This window comes from Pecten maximus, chromosome 19, assembly GCF_902652985.1.
Source record: "Pecten maximus chromosome 19, xPecMax1.1, whole genome shotgun sequence".
NCBI lineage: Eukaryota > Metazoa > Mollusca > Bivalvia > Pectinida > Pectinidae > Pecten > Pecten maximus.
The window spans coordinates 3,957,576-3,978,818 of NC_047033.1; the positions used below are offsets into that span (position 1 = coordinate 3,957,576).

Sequence of the window (21,243 nt, forward strand, 5' to 3'; positions counted from 1 at the left end):
GACAATTGTTGTAGCATCTATACATCAACTTCTATATATCAAGTAAATTAAGTCATTATACAGGACTCTATTTAAACCTATCCCATCCAGTTCGTGTGACTCCTGGAAAACATCTTTAAAAAGTACATTTAGAACGTTAAATGGTCCAAGCTGGATCTAACTAACTTGTTTAATATGAAGTTTATGGCAAAAACATTTACAGAAACACTTAACTCAATAAATCTTGTACAAATATAAACCTATGTAAATAGAATTATGTTTCCTAAGACCAGTGCAAATAAAATGTGTTTAAAGGCCTGCAGACTTTCTGTGAAAAATCTATCTACCCACATGTCCATTAGAAAGAATATCTAGAATTTAGAAATAAATTGTAAATGATTACAATATCTCCTATTGAAGTTTTAAAAGATTGCAAGCCGAGGGTTGCTATTTACAGATATGAAAATATGTGCATCAGAACCAAAAACTTTCTTTTTTGGAAATATATTTTTGATTTCTAGAGGTTGGGAACTAAAGTATCTTTAACACAAACTTGTATTGATCAATCAACTGTTTGGAAAGCCGAACTTCAATAGAGTTGTATTGTACTTACTTAGAAGATTAATTTCTTGGTCATTTACACAGAAACGAGTTTAAATTTTTCCTAACTCAGGTCGTATAATGTCCACTTGGACAGCAAGAGGTCGATAATTCTAGGCAGGGTATTTATCATAACTCGTTCATATTACAGATTTGGTGCTGTTGACCACCACAAGTGAAAGTTATAGGAGATTTAGAGACTGCCTTCGCGTTAGAGAACCTGATGGGTTATGGTTGTCTTTGGGGGCGAAGACTTTGCCAAGGAGGAAGTAGTGTAAATGTTGAGAGTATAGGCCACCTTACAGACTAGTTGGAGGGAACCCTTCAAGTTCAGTCTAGTGGTAGGATGTTTGCCTTGAGAGCGAGAAGTTGCTGAGTTCGAGTCCTAGAGCATTTTCCTTTAGCCTAGTGGTAGGATGTTTGTCTTGAGAGCGAGAGGTCGCTGAGTTCGAGGCCTAGAGCATTACCCTTTAGCCTAGTGGTAGGATGTTTGCCTTGAGAGCGAGAAGTTGCTGAGTTCGAGTCCTAGAGCATTTTCCTTTAGCCTAGTGGTAGGATGTTTGTCTTGATAGCGAGAGGTCGCTAAGTTCGAGGCCTAGAGCATTACCCTTTAGCCTAGTGGTAGGATGTGTGCCTTGAGAGCGAGAGGTCGCTGAGTTCGAGGCCTAGAGCATTACCCTTTAGCCTAGTGGTAGGATGTGTGCCTTGAGAGCGAGAGGTCGCTGAGTTAGAGGCCTAGAGCATTACCCTTTAGCCTAGTGGTAGGATGTGTGCCTTGAGAGCGAGAGGTCGCTGAGTTCGAGGCCTAGAGCATTTCCCTTTAGCCTAGTGGTAGGATGTGTGCCTTGAGAGCGAGAGGTCGCTGAGTTCGAGGCCTAGAGCATTACCCTTTAGCCTAGTGGTAGGATGTGTGCCTTGAGCGAGAGGTCGCTGAGTTCGAGGCCTAGAGCATTACCCTTTAGCCTAGTGGTAGGATGTGTGCCTTGAGAGCGAGAGGTCGCTGAGTTCGAGGCCTAGAGCATTACCCTTTAGCCTAGTGGTAGGATGTGTGCCTTGAGAGCGAGAGGTCGCTGAGTTCGAGGCCTAGAGCATTACCCTTTAGCCTAGTGGTAGGATGTGTGCCTTGAGAGCGAGAGGTCGCTGAGTTCGAAGCCTAGAGCATTACCCTTTAGCCTAGTGGTAGGATGTGTGCCTTGAGAGCGAGAGGTCACTGAGTTCGAGGCCTAGAGCATTACCCTTTAGCCTAGTGGTAGGATGTGTGCCTTGAGAGCGAGAGGTCGCTGAGTTCGAGGCCTAGAGCATTACCCTTTAGCCTAGTGGTAGGATGTGTGCCTTGAGAGCGAGAGGTCGCTGAGTTCGAGGCCTAGAGCATTACCCTTTAGCCTAGTGGTAGGATGTGTGCCTTGAGAGCGAGAGGTCGCTGAGTTCGAGGCCTAGAGCATTACCCTTTAGCCTAGTGGTAGGATGTGTGCCTTGAGAGCGAGAGGTCGCTGAGTTCGAGGCCTAGAGCATTACCCTTTAGCCTAGTGGTAGGATGTGTGCCTTGAGAGCGAGAGGTCGCTGAGTTCGAGGCCTAGAGCATTTCCCTTTAGCCTAGTGGTAGGATGTTTGCCTTGAGAGCGAGAGGTCGCTGAGTTCGAGGCCTAGAGCATTACCCTTAAGCCTAGTGGTAGGATGTGTGCCTTGAGAGCGAGAAGTTGCTGAGTTCGAGTCCTAGAGCATTTTCCTTTAGCCTAGTGGTAGGATGTTTGTCTTGAGAGCGAGAGGTCGCTGAGTTCGAGGCCTAGAGCATTACCCTTTAGCCTAGTGGTAGGATGTTTGCCTTGAGAGCGAGAAGTTGCTGAGTTCGAGTCCTAGAGCATTTTCCTTTAGCCTAGTGGTAGGATGTTTGTCTTGAGAGCGAGAGGTCGCTGAGTTCGAGGCCTAGAGCATTACCCTTTAGCCTAGTGGTAGGATGTTTGCCTTGAGAGCGAGAAGTTGCTGAGTTCGAGTCCTAGAGCATTTTCCTTTAGCCTAGTGGTAGGATGTTTGTCTTGATAGCGAGAGGTCGCTAAGTTCGAGGCCTAGAGCATTACCCTTTAGCCTAGTGGTAGGATGTGTGCCTTGAGAGCGAGAGGTCGCTGAGTTCGAGGCCTAGAGCATTACCCTTTAGCCTAGTGGTAGGATGTGTGCCTTGAGAGCGAGAGGTCGCTGAGTTCGAGGCCTAGAGCATTACCCTTTAGCCTAGTGGTAGGATGTGTGCCTTGAGAGCGAGAGGTCGCTGAGGTCGAGGCCTAGAGCATTTCCCTTTCGCCTAGTGGTAGGATGTGTGCCTTGAGAGCGAGAGGTCGCTGAGTTCGAGGCCTAGAGCATTACCCTTTAGCCTAGTGGTAGGATGTGTGCCTTGAGCGAGAGGTCGCTGAGTTCGAGGCCTAGAGCATTACCCTTTAGCCTAGTGGTAGGATGTGTGCCTTGAGAGCGAGAGGTCGCTGAGTTCGAGGCCTAGAGCATTACCCTTTAGCCTAGTGGTAGGATGTGTGCCTTGAGAGCGAGAGGTCGCTGAGTTCGAGGCCTAGAGCATTACCCTTTAGCCTAGTGGTAGGATGTGTGCCTTGAGAGCGAGAGGTCGCTGAGTTCGAGGCCTAGAGCATTACCCTTTAGCCTAGTGGTAGGATGTGTGCCTTGAGAGCGAGAGGTCGCTGAGTTCGAGGCCTAGAGCATTACCCTTTAGCCTAGTGGTAGGATGTGTGCCTTGAGAGCGAGAGGTCGCTGAGTTCGAGGCCTAGAGCATTACCCTTTAGCCTAGTGGTAGGATGTTTGCCTTGAGAGCGAGAGGTCGCTGAGTTCGAGGCCTAGAGCATTACCCTTTAGCCTAGTGGTAGGATGTGTGCCTTGAGAGCGAGAGGTCGCTGAGTTCGAGGCCTAGAGCATTACCCTTTAGCCTAGTGGTAGGATGTGTGCCTTGAGAGCGAGAGGTCGCTGAGTTCGAGGCCTAGAGCATTACCCTTTAGCCTAGTGGTAGGATGTGTGCCTTGAGAGCGAGAGGTCGCTGAGTTCGAGGCCTAGAGCATTTCCCTTTAGCCTAGTGGTAGGATGTTTGCCTTGAGAGCGAGAGGTCGCTGAGTTCGAGGCCTAGAGCATTACCCTTAAGCCTAGTGGTAGGATGTGTGCCTTGAGAGCGAGAGGTCGCTGAGTTCGAGGCCTAGAGCATTTCCCTTTAGCCTAGTGGTAGGATGTTTGCCTTGAGAGCGAGAGGTCGCTGAGTTCGAGTCCTAGAGCATTTCCCTTTAGCCTAGTGGTAGGATGTTTGCCTTGAGAGCGAGAGGTCGCTGAGTTCGAGGCCTAGAGCATTTCCCTTTAGCCTAGTGGTAGGATGTTTGCCTTGAGAGTGAGAGGACATTATTTTGAGGCCTAGAGTATTTCCCTTTAGCCTAGTGGTAGGATGTTTGCCTTGAGAGCGAGAGTTCGCTGAGTTCAAGGCCTAGACAGGGTTCATACGGATTATGTCAAACCAAATTCAAGGCCTTTTCAAGGCTTTTTCAATGTCTTAATTAAATATTCAAGGCCCATTTTACTCGTCATCTAAGTCATCTTGAGAGGAAACAAGAGAACAAAAAGGCAACTTATAACTATCCACTTGATCAAAATACAACTTGATATGGTAATTATTTACATCTGTACGAGAGGCAGCATAATCAAAGTTGAATCCAAATGATCAGTGGCCAGGGTTTCACTTCTCATAATGAAACCTTAATATTCAAGGCTTTTTCAAGCCTTTAAACTAATTTTCAAGGTTTTTCAAGGCCCAGAATGAAATTCAAGGCTTTTCAAGGTCCAAGGTGAAATTCAAGGCTTTCTCAAGGCCCGTGCTAACCCTGCTAGAGTAGGCAGGATATATTTTATTAACCCTCGCTATTAAAGATTTCGTACAGTATAATATTCACCCTTGAATAATTATATAAATTGTCCGGTTAGATAAAGATGACTTTTCTGTAGCTTTCTTGTGGATAAAAAAATAAAGTATACATTTATTATACTCATACACCTATCTCGGGGGCTGCGGTGGCCGAGTGGTTAAGGTGTCCTGACACTTTATCACTGGTCCTCTACCTCTGGGTCCCTAGTTCAAAACCAACACGGGACAGATGCCTGGTACTGACCAAAGGTCAGTGTTTTTTCTCGGGTACTCCGGCTTTCCTCCACCTCCAAAACCTGGCACGTCCTTAAATGACCCTGGCTGTTAATAGGACGTTAAACAAAATAAACCAAACCAACACGATTTGCCTGGACCATCCTACCTACAATTATAACAATACAGGTATGTATGACATAGGTATACACATTACTAGAGACTTGTTACCTATCCACCACTAAGTGGCTACACTATGCTCTATCGGGTATATGGGTAAGCTTCGGTGGGAAACACCACATCACCGAGGTTACAGGCGATGCAATACTTAGGTGTTTCTGTGCACTTAATTAACCCCTGAACTCGCTGTCAACTTCTGCAGTGCACATTTGGGATAGCATGTACATGTAGGTGTGTTATCAAAATTGTCTGATGTGTTTTACTTTTATAAAAGATTTTCCAGGAACAAGATTCTCAATTTGTTTATATCCTATAGGTGTTATCATACAGATAGAATTGTACAGGTAATTATGATATTGTACAGGTAATTATAATATTGTACAGGTAATTATAATATCATACAGGTAATATTGTACAGGTAATTATAATATCATACTAGTAATATTGTACAAGTAATTATAATATCATACAGGTAATAGTGTACAGGTAATTATAATATTATACAGGTAATATTGTACAGGTAACAAATAATGTATAGGTGATATTGTACAGAAAATATCATATTTCATATGTAATATTATTTTACAGTTACCATAATATAGTGATATTGTAGAGAAATCATTGTCCAGGTAATATCACTCTACCTCCTGACTACCTGAGTATTTGTTTATTAATGTATGTATCCTCAGGCCGAGATACTATTTATCTAAATACATAAAGGGACTTATTGATTTTCGTTTTCAGCATGATAGTATTAACGTATATAGAGATAGGCAGGTATTCCTAACGAGGTAGCATAATGGTTCTGTAGGGTTTGACAGGTGTATATAAATACTTAACAGGTAGGTAACTTCTCAACATTCACCTCGGTAAACTATAGCCTAAATTAATACCAAATTAATACTCTACTGTCTGTTTACTCTCGCTCCGTAATTATTTTTACAACGACAATCCTAACTCTCTCAAAGTGTAAGCATATCCAGATTCTGCAGGAAAAACACTTAAACGGGTGTATATAGCACATATATGGCACCTGGACTACAAGCTCCAACCCCTCGACACGAAGCCAGTTCGTACTGTTAGCATGTTGCCTCATAAACACAACACCATTTTGTTGGCAGAGAAGGGATTGCAGCAAAGTTTTCATAGTGTTTTGGCTGAAAGCTGGAGTACCTGGCAAGGGTTTTGGTTTGTTTTTGTTTTACGTCCTATTAACAGCCAGGGTCATTTAAGGACGTGTCAGGTTTTGGAGGTGGAGGAAAGCCAGAGTACCCGGAGAAAAACCACCGGCGTAAAGTCAATACCTGGCAACTGCCACACGTAGGTTTCGAATTCGCAACCCAGAGGTGGAGGGCTATAGTGATAAAGTGATGGGACACATTAACAACTCGGCCACCGTACGTGGCCCCTACCTGGCAGGGGCCATGATACCTCAGTCGGTAAGACCACTGGCCATAGATCCTAAGGTGAAGAACCGTGGTGCAAGGTTTGACTCTCCTTATCCTTGTCAGTTTGTGTTTCTCGAGAACCTGAGAAACAGTCTAGTCTGTGCTGTCATAGTTGTGTCCTTGGTGAGACACTTTACTCTTATATTACTCTAGATGGCATGTGACAGGTCTCCTGCATGTTGTTCAGTGAGGGAGTCACCAACTACTACAAGGAGAATCCTCTCTCCTACAACGTATTCTTCAACCTCTGTGACACACAAGACCCCATTCCGCCTTCTCTAGGTATTTTAGTTGGGCACCAAATGTAATAGCAAAAGAAAAACCGGACTCGAACCCAGTACCTCCAAACTCTAGACAGCCATTCTAACCATTTGAGCTAGCTGGTCATTATGCTCAGTTCATCAGAGATGCTGGCTGTTGGAAAAAATATATTTTTAACCGGTTGCTCCAGCTTTGATCTAGGGACCTCTACACTATAAAATGAGAAGATCGACTCTCCTCAGGGGTCGCGGTGAAGGTGTCCCGACACTTTAACACTAGCCCTCCACCTCTGGGTGCCGAGTTCGAAACCCATGTGGGGCAGTTGCCTGGTACTGACCGTAGGTCTGCGGTTTTTCTCCGGGTACTCCGGCTTTCCTCTACCTCCAGAACCAGGCATGTCCTTATATGATCCTGGCTGTTAATAGGGCGTTAAACAAAATAAACTTAACTAAATATAAACCTCAACTCTCCTTCATTACCCTGATCACTATCATATAATCTGAGTTTATATAATAATGACTTTGTAGTGTTCCAATAGAATCTATAGTATGCAGAGTCCGCAGCTAAACCAGATAACCAAGGTTCGCAACCATGAATAATTAAACCAGTAAATTATACAGAACAAATGATGTCTTCTGGCATCGTACACTCCAATGAATTTGTCATTTTTTTCACGGAAAAAAATCCATTTGTTTTTTTTTGCAAAACAAATAACAATCAAAATAGTTTTTGTGTCGGACATACAGTCTAGAAAAACAATTACGGTAAGTCTCAATTTAGACAGATATGACTTTACTACACAACTTTACTCTGGTAAATAGTCCAGAGTCACTGTTTCTGGGGGTTAACTTTAAATTTTAACCTAAAGTAATAAGATCTACAATATTCACATGAAAAATGTATGTCCATGCAGTTTTAAGGGATAATTGACTCTAAAGTTGAACAAATAAATAAAAAAATATCTTACAATGTTTTGTTTTCACTGTCAAAACCATAATTAACGAGATATATAACGTAGTCTTCGTCCAGCCCATTACTGGTTAAATTTTCAAAATACAAAAATCACATTTCTCACATAAAATTTTTGACAAATGAATGATGTATGGCGTCATTTCATTACACAATATATAGTTATATCAATCAAATTAAATGCATATTTTCTCACGAAAAACACCATCTGTCAGACAGTGTTTTTGTGAGGAAATATATCATAGATCCTATCGGTTAAATTATTGACAATTTGGTGTGGTACATATACCCCGGTATTTTATTTCTGGCAGATAACTTTGACCTTTAACCTTGTCACACAATTTGATTTTGAACCTATCTAGCAAGATCACATGCCTCTCTAGATCTATGGCCACTTATAACAGGTTTGATTGACCTGAGAATGTACCTAATGGGTGACGGGCCTACAATTTTCCCTCAGGCTTGTAAAACTGAAAACTTTCCCTATTAAAACGCACTTAAGTTGTTCTAATTGTATACAGACTCATATATTCTCATTTATGATAAAACGTACTATGTATAAAAAAATTACAAAAAAAATAAAAAATTTCCTCTAGATTTAATTGATTATGAGCATAGATGGTTACGAGAAATATCCCCAATGTCTGTCAGTAAGGAAGTACAGCTTTCATCATCTCTTGTACGGGTTTCAACAATCACTTAACCCTCCATTATAATGACTGGGAGCAGTTTTGGGGATTTGACGGGTTATCCCCCTCTAATATGACATTAACAAGAATCTAAGCTTTTGCAGGGACCAAATATGACCGTAATCATGAATAATTGAACCAATGTTCCAGTTTCCTGGGATTCTTTTATGTCAATACCATACAATACCATACAATACCATACAATACCATACAATACCATACTCAATGCTTTTTCTGAGGGTTTTTTTGCCTAATGACGGGCCTAATTTTTACAATTTAAATTATATTATTTTCACAAATTTGCTGTTACTCCTGAAAAAATTCCTTCTAAATTTCTTCCCAAAATGAGGTAAAATAATCCAACCCCGACTCGATGACAAAAAGCCTGATATATTACAGGACCATAGATTCTTCTGGTACAATGATTAAACATATCAACTGTTTGGTAAAGTTTGTTCAATAAGATTTTAAGTTAATTAACTTGATCAAAGCACATTGTCAAGACCAGATCTTATAATAAGACAATTGGTTTGGTTTGTTTTTGTTTAACGTCCTATTAACAGCCAGGGTCATTTAAGGACGTGCCAGGTTTTGGAGATGGAGGAAAGCCTGAAGTACCCTGGAGAAAAACCACTGGCGTACAGTCAGTACCTGGCAACTGCCCCACGTAGGTTTCAAACCCGCAACCCAGAGGTGGATGGCTAGTGATAAAGTGTCGGGACACCTTAACTACTCGGCCACCGCGGCCCCTTAATAAGACAAATCATGGACCATAAAAATTCCCTCTTAGTCCACCTTATCTCTATATATATGGTAAAAAACATGCTCAGTAATATGCCCACCCCTTGCCGTGATCGAGCCACTTTTAAAAACAAACATACTGGATATTGCTAAAAAATACATGTCCCCTACTGGCCCCCACTTAAAATGGTACAAGTGACCTTGACCCAAAAATTCTTGAAACTCCAACTTGTCCAGGATATCAATGGTCCTTTATTATTGTGTTAAGTTTGATAAAAATTCCCGAAGGAATGAAGCCAACTTGAGAGCTGATGAACATTGGAGTTATGTACGCCTATAGAAAACGGAAAGAGAGAAAACCTTTATATTTCCCCCGTTTTCATCTGTAGTGGACTTATTAGCCCGAGTTTCATCTGGCCCTGACACCATGACTGGTGTAGGCCAGACATGGTGTCAGGGCCAGAGGAAACTTGGACTAGGGACCAATAAGTTGTGCATGCCTGCGTGATTTTGTAGCCACATATTGGGTAATATCTGAAAGGTTCATTTCAGATATGGTAATATCTATAATTATTTTTCTGCATATCAGATTAAACAATGACCAGACTTGGTCCCTCTTATTAGCCATGAGCTGAAATATTTGGCTTTGTCAGGTGACAGGAATTAAAAGATCAGAAATCAGTTGCAGCTTTATTTCAACGTCTGGTTAAGTGACCAAGAATAAAACACAGAAGTCCATCTGTATTCTGCCCCTCACTTTATCGCCAACCCTGCGATATACTGCCATGAATTTGCTTGAAATGTTTTTCCTCACTGGTAACATACAGACAGACACTGCGTATTATCACAAGCCAATGAATGTCACACACCAATTACAGCTGTTGTCTTGTCACCGGTCAGAATACTGCATTGCAGATTGATCTTGCAACATCAGCCTTAGTCTGCATACATGTGTACAAGTATATATGCACAACAGCTAAAGTTGCTGCAGCCATACGTCGATGGACCATTAGGAAATTGCATCAGAGGTGGCAAGTACTTTTCATTAAAGATTATATGTTTTGACATAAGTGACTCTGTACACCAAATAAAGAGATTGGTAAGAAGCAATTTTACTACAGTAATAAATCTTATATTGTGTTTTGAACAGATTTTCAACATCAAGAAAAAGACACAGTGTCCTTAAACTGCCAACCCTCTTAATTATCTGGGAGGGCAGACTCAAATTTTGGACCCTAAATTCATATAAATTATCAGTAAAACTTCTTATTCTCTATAATTAGGAACAAATCGAATTTGCCCACTAGAAAGGGTAGCTTCAAATATGAATTTACAAGGTATTAGATTGTCAAAAGTTCTATAAATGTACAAAGTCAAATCTATCGAAGCGACCATATCAATTAGGCTTCTACCCTCTGTTGTAAGAGACTATTTAAATTCCCAGCGAGCATCTCACCTACATATTTATACCACATCAAGTGACCATTTCTCTAACACAACAGCATACTTTCTTTCCTGTGGTCATATATAAAAACCCTCGATCCAATGAATGACCAGAAGTCTCGGAAAATGCCATCCATTCCGACTTTCATTTTCAACTTCTTGGAAATTTTAAATGTGTGCAATCTCCTGTGACCACAGGAATGTAGGCATGTATATATGTTATTTAATTGTATTTCCAAAACAAGAAATAATTTGTCCTGTATTTAGCAGTAAAGCAATTACATATAACATTGTCATATGGAAAAAATCAAATTAAAATATGACTCACCTGTAATTGTCACAGACCCATTTGCACCTGTATATTCCTGACGAGTTTGTGTCCTCACTGTTAATAACAGATCCTGAGAGTATTGATTTTGAAGATGATTGTGACTAGGTTATGATTAAACCATTCCCAGTATACACTTCCACAAATGCCACAGAAATATCTCACCTGAAAATAAATCAATGAAGATTTTGTGTGGATGTTTACCTTATTCAGATATACAATATTAACTAATTCCAAATACGGCACGCCTTTCACAAAAAGCAATATTAGCACCAAGGTCTATTTTCAGCCATATTATATTGTATTTTTGTAATTCATTGTATATTTGTGTATTGATGTTTGTTATTACAATTTCATACGAAAAAAAAATCAATAAATACCTAGAATACCGGTAGCTTAACACATATGAACCCAAATCCTCTGAACATCATTTAATGATCTGAATTGATTTGAAATCTGCGTGGTTCCTAGTCATATCTATAAATTAAAGTAATGCTTGTTGTGATTAATAAAATTGCAAGTATTGTCATTTGTCAATTCAGAAATGTTACCTAACAAATTTTCACTTGAGAATAATTGATTAGCACCATTACGTAAATCTCGTGAAACATTGCAACATTTTCTGCCAACCGAGCTGATGTTGAATTTGACATCTACAGTGTACCGATACATTAAAATTATATAAGCTAGCTATATAGCTGACCAAAGCTTCCAGATTAAAATATGAGGCTGGTCATCGTTTCTGTCAAGACTACCTGTGTTTACACCTGAGCTCATTAAATCATATCCTGTCGTAATGTCCAGGTGTGACCACTACTGTCGGTTTAATCTGATAACGGAGAAGAAACACGTGTGAATATAGGAGACTTACAGAAAATCCACTTCTATATCATGTATATTCCAGGTAAACACACATACATCCAGCGAATTGCTATATGGTTTTAAAGCTTATCTTGACTCGTTAGCGTCCAGGTAGCACAAGGCTACCGACTAGTACACACCTGTACACATGACTGGCTGCTAACACTCTGATCCCAAATAGGTATATCTACCCCACTTACACCCGGGTACTCAGAGAAATGTTTGCTTCACCTGGGCTATCCATTTCTCCATGTAGACTTATAGATTGTCGTGTATGTAACGGCTCTGTTTATTTCATGCTTGAAAGCCAATTACGATATTATAATAGCATCGGTCCTGGCTGGGAGAGGTCAGGTATGTGTTACACCTGGACGACTTCATTGTTTGTATTGCCATATGAATAAACATTGTATATTGCATTGTTAAAATATGTACACATTATTTGAGCACTGCATTGTATGTGTACCTGGTAATTCTAAGTGAGCCTGTATTCTGTGTTTTGTTTGCAAAATTTATGAGATAAATTGTAACTCATTTACAAGCTGAATACATAAAAAGTATTTGATGTATAACTTTTTAAGATAGCTCAAAGTTGCATTTATTCAAAATGAAATCTAAACCTGTTTCACAGTGACCTTGTTGATGCTTTTCTCCATATCATAGTCAGAATGCACACACATTATTTTGACACCTGTCCAAACCTAAAATTCTGGCAGCCTGAGAGAGGTGATTCTTTTACCTTTTAGTTATCTAATGCTTCACTCTATAATGTACTTCTAGTGGATGACCTTTGGCCTTGAATTAAGAGACCGGGGTCATGGATCTGATATCTTCCTGTCTATAACTACCACCTGCCTATAACTACCACCTGTCTATAACTATCACCTGTCTATAACTACCACCTGCCTATAACTTCCACCTGTCTATAACTACAACCTGTCTATAACTACAACCTGTCTATAACTACCACCTGTCTATAACTACCACCTGTCTATTACTACCACCTATCTATAACTAACACTGTCTATAACTAACACTGTCTATAACTATCACCTGTCAATAACTACCACCTGTCTATAACTACCACCTGTCTCTAACTACCACCTGTCTATACCTACAACCTGTCTATAACTACCACCTGTTTATAACTACCACATGTCTATAACTACCACCTGTCTATAACTACCACATATCTATAACTACCACCTGTCTATAACTACCACCTGTCTTTAACTACCACCTGTCTATAACTACCACCTGTCGATAACTACCACATGTCTATAACTACCACCTGTCTATAACTACCACCTGCCTATAACTTCCACCTGTCTATAACTACAACCTGTCTATAACTACCACCTGTCTATATCTACCACCTGTCTATATCTACCACCTGTCTATAACTACCACCTGTCTATAACTACCACCTGTCGATAACTACCACCTGTCTATACCTACCACATGTCTATATCTACCACCTGTCTATATCTACCACCTGTCTATAACTACCACCTGTCGATAACTACCACCTGTCTATAACTACCACATATCTATAACTACCACCTGTCTATAACTACCACCTGTCTTTAACTACCACCTGTCTATAACTACCACCTGTCTATAACTACCACCTGTCGATAACTACCACATGTCTATAACAACCACCTGTCTATAACTATGATCTATCTAAAACAATTGTCTGTCTATAACTACCACCTGTCTATATTTACCACCTGTCTTTAGCTACCACCTGTCTATAACTACAACCTGTCTCTAACTACCACCTGTCTATAACTTTCACCTGTCTGTAACTACCACCTGTCTACAACTACCACCTGTCTATAACTACCACCTGTCTATAACTACCAGATGTCTACAACTACCACCTGTCTATAACTACCACATGTCTATAACTACCACATATCTATAACTACCACCTGTCTATAACTACCACCTGTCTATAACTACCACCTGTCTATTACTACCACATGTCTATAACTACAACCTGCCTATAACTACCACATGTCTCTAACTACCACCTGTCTATTACTGCCACCTGTCTATAACTACCACCTGTCTATAACTACCACCTGTCTATAACTACCACCTGTCTATAACTACCACCTGTCAATAACTATCACCTGTCTATAACTTCCACCTGTCTATAACTACCACCTGTCTATATCTACCACCTGTCTCTAACTACCACCTGTCTATATCTACCACCTGTCTATAACTACCACCTATCTATACCTACCACCTGTCTATATCTACCACCTGTCTCTATCTACCACCTGTATATAACTACCACCTGTCTATATCTACAACCTGTCTATAACTACCACATGTCTATAACTACAACCTGTCTATAACTACCACTTGTCTATAACTACCACCTGTCTATATCTACCACCTGTCTATAACTACAACCTGCCTATAATACCACGTCTATAACTACCACCTGTCTATAACTACCACCTGTCTATACCTACCACCTGTCTATATCTACCACCTGTCTCTATCTACCACCTGTCTATAACTACCACCTGTCTATTACTACCACCTGTCTATAACTACCACCTGTCTATAACTACCACCTGTCTATATCTACCACCTGTCTATATCTACCACCTGTCTATAACTACCACCTGTCTATAACTACAACCTGCCTATAACTACCACCTGGTAGCATTAGTGTATCAAACGTGTGAGTCGGGCATGATAGAAAGAAATTAGCCATTCAAGCATGAAAGTAATATCGATATTTCTATGTGTTGATTGAAAATTGTACACCAACAGCTTTTTCTGATAGTGCTTTCATCATATTTTATCACTACTTTTGATGGCAGTTTTAGAACCATGCATCTATATATATATATATATCATTCGGTAATGTCGATATCTAATCTGCAGGCCTAGACACAATTTCTTATACAATTTGTATAAAATACATTTTCACTTCGCTCCGCCCCACCTCAATGAAACTAGTATTTAAATTTAGATAATTCATTTCCTGATGAAGATTTTGGGTCGCATGCTTCTGTTCTGAATGGCGAATCCCTTTTTCGCCGGCGTGTGAATTCACACACTGTGTACATTGGGGACTTATATATTTAGTTTTGTACCACTAACAGCGTGTGCAGTTCACTTCAATTGCATGAGATTCACTTCCCTTCATCAGTCCATGTAAGCAACAAAATAGACAAACAGTCCATCAATGGCTTTAAAATTAATGTGTGCTTCTGATTTCACCAGCTTAGGCGATTAGGTTTGGTAGGTAGGGGGATATTTGTATTTCATTCTGTATACTGAAAACTCCATATATTTGTGGTAACCTTATGTTTAAGACATCCTCTCAAAAACTGGAAAGGGATATCTTTTAAGTTGTGGCTAGTGGTAAAATAATAACAAGTACATGTATATAATGTTCTTTCTATAGGTCATGTCATACAGAAATGTTTATACTGATATCAACTTAGGCAGATAAAAGACCGTGATCATTTAAAATGTGATACGGAGGCTGAAACCTGACGAGGAAAGTTCTAGTCACACAGTCTGCTGGGCTTCAACACAAACAGACTAGAGAGGTACCAAATGGAAACATAAGTTTACATGTGTAAACTGTCTCGTAATTAGCATGTCCCACCACTTCTCTACTACATAAAGGCCTTGTCTTATGGTAGAGAGCCCCTCCACTTCTCTACTGTATACAGGCCTTGTCTTATGGTAGAGAGCCCCACCACTTCTCTACTGTATACAGGCCTTGTCTTATGGTAGAGAGCCCCTCCACTTCTCTACTGTATACAGGCCTTGTCTTAAGGTAGAGAGCCCCACCACTTCTCTACTGTATACAGACCTTGTCTTATGGTAGAGAGCCCCATCACTTCTCTACTGTATACAGGCCTTGTCTTATGGTAGAGAGCCCCTCCACTTCTCTACTGTATACAGGCCTTGTCTTATGGTAGAGAGCCCCTCCACTTCTCTACTGTATACAGACCTTGTCTTATGGTAGAGAGCCCCACCACTTCTCTACTGTATACAGACCTTGTCTTATGGTAGAGAGCCCCATCACTTCTCTACTGTATACAGGCCTTGTCTTATGGTAGAGAGCCCCTCCACTTCTCTACTGTATACAGGCCTTGTCTTAAGGTAGAGAGCCCCACCACTTCTCTACTGTATACAGGCCTTGTCTTATGGTAGAGAGCCCCTCCACTTCTCTACTGTATACAGGCCTTGTCTTAAGGTAGAGAGCCCCTCCACTTATCTACTGTATACAGGCCTTGTCTTAAGGTAGAGAGCCCCATCACTTCTCTACTGTATACAGACCTTGTCTTATGGTAGAGAGCCCCACCACTTCTCTACTGTATACAGACCTTGTCTTATGGTAGAGAGTCCCACCACTTCTCTACTGTATACAGACCTTGTCTTATGGTAGAGAGCCCCTCCACTTCTCTACTATATACAGGCCTTGTCTTAAGGTAGAGAGCCCCTCCACTTATCTACTGTATACAGGCCTTGTCTTAAGGTAGAGAGCCCCATCACTTCTCTACTGTATACAGACCTTGTCTTATGGTAGAGAGCCCCACCACTTCTCTACTGTATACAGACCTTGTCTTATGGTAGAGAGTCCCACCACTTCTCTACTGTATACAGGCCTTGTCTTATGGTAGAGAGCCCCACCACTTCTCTACTGTATACAGACCTTGTCTTAAGGTAGCTAGCCCCACCACTTCTCTACTGTATACAGACCTTGTCTTATGGTAGAGAGCCCCATCACTTCTCTACTGTATACAGGCCTTGTCTTATGGTAGAGAGCCCCATCACTTCTCTACTGTATACAGGCCTTGTCTTATGGTAGAGAGCCCCTCCACTTCTCTACTGTATACAGACCTTGTCTTATGGTAGAGAGCCCCATCACTTCTCTACTGTATACAGGCCTTGTCTTATGGTAGAGAGCCCCTCCACTTCTCTACTATATACAGGCCTTGTCTTAAGGTAGAGAGCCCCTTCACTTATCTACTATATACAGGCCTTGTCTTAAGGTAGAGAGCCCCTCCACTTATCTACTATATACAGGCCTTGTCTTAAGGTAGAGAGCCCCTCCACTTATCTACTGTATACAGGCCTTGTCTTAAGGTAGAGAGCCCCATCACTTCTCTACTGTATACAGACCTTGTCTTATGGTAGAGAGCCCCACCACTTCTCTACTGTATACAGACCTTGTCTTATGGTAGAGAGTCCCACCACTTCTCTACTGTATACAGGCCTTGTCTTATGGTAGAGAGCCCCACCACTTCTCTACTGTATACAGACCTTGTCTTAAGGTAGCTAGCCCCACCACTTCTCTACTGTATACAGACCTTGTCTTATGGTAGAGAGCCCCATCACTTCTCTACTGTATACAGGCCTTGTCTTATGTAGAGAGCCCCATCACTTCTCTACTGTATACAGGCCTTGTCCTTATGGTAGAGAGCCCCTCCACTTCTCTACTGTATACAGACCTTGTCTTAGGTAGAGAGCCCCAACCACTTCTCTACTGTATACAGGCCTTGTCTTATGGTAGAGAGCCCCCACCACTTCTCTACGTATCCAGACCTTGTCTTAAGGTAGAGAGCTCCAACCACTTCTCTTACTGTTAATATATACAGGCCTTGACTTAAGTAGAGAGCCCCAACCACTTCTCTTACTGTATTACATGCCTTGTCTTAAGGGTAGAGAGCCCCACCACTTCTCTACTGTATACAGGCCTTGGTCTTTATGGTAGAGAGACCCTCCATTTCTCTACTGTATAATTTGCCTTTGTTCTTTAAGGTAGAGAGCCCCCCCACCCTTCCTCTTACTGTATACAGGCCTTTGACTTAAGGTAGAGAGGCCCCACCACTTCTCTACTGTATACATGCCTTGTCTTAAGGTAGAGAGGCCCCACCACTGCTCTTACTGTATACAGGCCTTGTTCTTATGGTAGCGAGTCCCACCACTTCTTTCTACTGTATACAGGCCTTGTCTTAAGGTAGAGAGCACCACCACTTCTCTACTGTATACAGCCTTTGTTCCTTATGGTCTGAGAGCCCCACCACTTTCTCTACTGATTATACAGACCTTGTCTTATGGTAGAGAGCCCCACCACTTCTCTACTGTATACAGACCTTGTCTTAAGGTAGAGAGCCCCACCACTTCTCTACTGTAATATATACAGGCCTTGACTTAAGGTAGAGAGCCCCACCACTTCTCTACTGTATACATGCCTTGTCTTAAGGTAGAGAGCCCCACCACTTCTCTACTGTATACAGGCCTTGTCTTAAGGTAGAGAGCCCCACCACTTCTCTACTGTATACAGGCCTTGTCTTATGGTAGAGAGCCCCACCACTTCTCTACTGTATACAGACCTTGTCTTATGGTAGAGAGCCCCACCACTTCTCTACTGTATACAGACCTTGTCTTAAGGTAGAGAGCCCCACCACTTCTCTACTGTAAACAGACCTTGTCTTAAGGTAGAGAGCCCCACCACTTCTCTACTGTATACAGACCTTGTCTTAAGGTAGAGAGCCCCACCACTTCTCTACTGTATACAGACCTTGTCTTAAGGTAGAGAGCCCCACCACTTCTCTACTGTATACAGACCTTGTCTTAAGGTAGAGAGCCCCACCACTTCTCTACTGTATACAGACCTTGTCTTAAGGTAGAGAGCCCCACCACTTCTCTACTGTATACAGACCTTGTCTTAAGGTAGAGAGCCCCACCACTTCTCTACTGTATACAGACCTTGTCTTAAGGTATAGAGCCCCACCACTTCTCTACTGTATACAGACCTTGTCTTAAGGTAGAGAGCCCCACCACTTCTCTACTGTATACATGCATTGTCTTAAGGTAGAGAGCCCCACCACTTCTCTACTGTATACAGACCTTGTCTTAAGGTAGAGAGCCCCACCACTTCTCTACTGTAAACAGGCCTTGTCTTAAGGTAGAGAGCCCCACCACTTCTCTACTGTATACAGGCCTTGTCTTAAGGTAGAGAGCCCCACCACTTCTCTACTGTATACAGACCTTGTCTTAAGGTAGAGAGCCCCACCACTTCTCTACTGTATACATGCCTTGTCTTAAGGTAGAGAGCCCCACCACTTCTCTACTGTATACAGACCTTGTCTTAAGGTAGAGAGCCCCACCACTTCTCTACTGTAAACAGGCCTTGTCTTAAGGTAGAGAGCCCCACCACTTCTCTACTCTATACAGGCCTTGTCTTAAGGTAGAGAGTCCCACCACTTCTCTACTGTATACAGGCCTTGACTTAAGGTAGAGAGCCCCACCACTTCTCTACTGTATACATGCCTTGTCTTAAGGTAGAGAGCCCCACCACTTTTCTACTGTATACAGGCCTTGTCTTAAGGTAGAGAGCCCCATTACTTCTCTACTGTATACAGGCCTTGTCTTAAGGTAGAGAGCCCCACCACTTCTCTACTGTATACAGGCCTTGTCTTAAGGTAGAGAGTCCCACCACTTCTCTACTGTATACAGACCTTGTGTTTAGGTAGAAAGTCCTGCCATGAGGTTTGTAGTGAAAGAAATTTTATCAGAATACTTGAAGAAACACTTGTAACTGGGTTGGTGACACATTGATCAGTGTATTGAACCCTGGTGAAGTTGGTAAAAGAGAAATCATTATCCACCTCAGAATTTATCTACTACCTGTCTTGAAAGACCAGGCTACCAATGCCTTCAAATGGTAAACTCACTTCTGACTCAGATTAAAATGATAAATTCATGAATTAAAAAAAAAAAAATCTCGCTTCATCAATAACTGACAATTGACAACAAATTAAGCACATGTATTATGGTATGGTAGAAAATATGTTCTAGTCAATATGATGAAGGTCAGATATTTGAAAACTTTCTATTATGACCTAAATACATAAGTACCACCATAATTATGTAGCCATAGCCCGGTTTTTAGCATACTGTAGAATTAAAGGATGACATTTCAAAGCTTGTTTAGGTTGTCATTGAAATATAATAGGAAAAAATAAGGCATACAGCAAAAATGAATTTAATGTACATCTAGAATTTCAGATAAGTTATTGTTTTGAGGGAAAAATCTATACAAAAGAAGATTCAGTTTTAAAGATATTTAAAAACATTCAATTTTGAAAATGTTATTTTACCAATCATTAAGCTGACTATGCTTAAGAAAGATTGACTAAAGTTAATTGGACAGTCGATACATGGAATACCTTTGAACTGATAATTGAGAACTATTTATAGAATGGGCTGATTGAAGTCGTTCATGAATCGATCGATAATGATATTTCTTAAAAGACAACTTATAGTTCCACGTTACTGTAAATCATAAGGTCGTATCAATATTCGTGTTTGACTCATGTGAGAAAAAGACAATCTTCAATTATTTGATATTGTTATTTAAGGAATTTAAACTTTTATTTTAAATGCTTAAGGAGTTTTTTGTCCTTAGAATTTATTTAGGTGTGAAAAATGCAAAAATATAATATTTACATGTAAATGAAATACCGTTATAAATGTGATTTGAATTATCTTTCTTTGAACATCCCCACCACATCAGACAACACAGAGACAGCCCAGTAACACGTCATTTCAACTTCCAATCACAGAGCTAATTGGAAGCGATCGGAATACTATTAGATACACCGACTCTTTACCATGACAACACTAGGGAGCAATGTCCATGGGTAATTGTTGTATCCTACTAGATACACCAACTCTTTACCATGACACCACTAGGGAGCAATGTCCAAGGGTGATTGTTGTATCCTACTAGATACACCAACTCTTTACCATGACACCACTAGGGAGCAATGTCCAAGGGTAATTGTTGTATCCTACTAGATACACCAACTCTTTACCATGACATTACTAGGAAGTAATGTCCAAGGGTAATTGTTGTATCCTACTAGATACACCAACTCTTTACCATGACACCACTAGGGAGCAATGTCCAAGGGTAATTGTTGTATCCTACTAGATACACCAACTCTTTACCATGACATTACTAGGAAGTAATGTCCAAGGTTAATTGTTGTATCCTACTAGATACACCAACTCTTTACCATGACACCACTAGGGAGCAATGTCCAAGGGTAATTGTTGTATCCTACTAGATACACCAACTCTTTACCATGACATTACTAGGGAGCAATGTCCAAGGGTAATTGTTGTATCCTACTAGATACACCAACTCTTTACCATGACACCACTAGGGAGCAATGTCCAAGGGTAATTGTTGTATCCTACTAGATACACCAACTCTTTACCATGACATTACTAGGGAGCAATGTCCAAGGGTAATTGTTGTATCCTACTAGATACACCAACTCTTTACCATGACACCACTAGGGAGCAATGTCCAAGGGTAATTGTTGTATCCTACTAGATACACCAACTCTTTACCATGACACCACTAGGGAGCAATGTCCAAGGGTGATTGTTGTATCCTACTAGATACACCAACTCTTTACCATGACACCACTAGGGAGCAATGTCCAAGGGTGAATTGTTGTATCCTACTAGATACACCAACTCTTTACCATGACACCACTAGGGAGCAATGTCCAAGGGTAACTGTTGTATCCTACTAGATACACCAACTCTTTACCATGACACCACTAG

The 21,243-nt window shown here is 41.1% G+C and overlaps 1 protein-coding gene across 2 annotated transcripts in view; it reads right to left on the reverse strand.

Annotated features, from left to right (window-relative positions):
• LOC117317583 overlaps positions 1 to 21,243 on the reverse strand; it is a 96,902-nt gene that overhangs the window by 68,533 nt on the left and 7,126 nt on the right. The window contains exons 1-2 of one of the 2 annotated variants that reach the window (XM_033872426.1): positions 11,618 to 11,759; positions 10,747 to 10,911 (exon numbers count right to left, since the gene is read on the reverse strand). The gene's annotated coding sequence lies outside the window, so the exon portion shown is untranslated. Of the gene's footprint in view, positions 1 to 10,746; positions 10,912 to 11,617; positions 11,760 to 21,243 lie in introns of those variants that run through there. The other variant, XM_033872425.1, reaches the window with a different exon arrangement.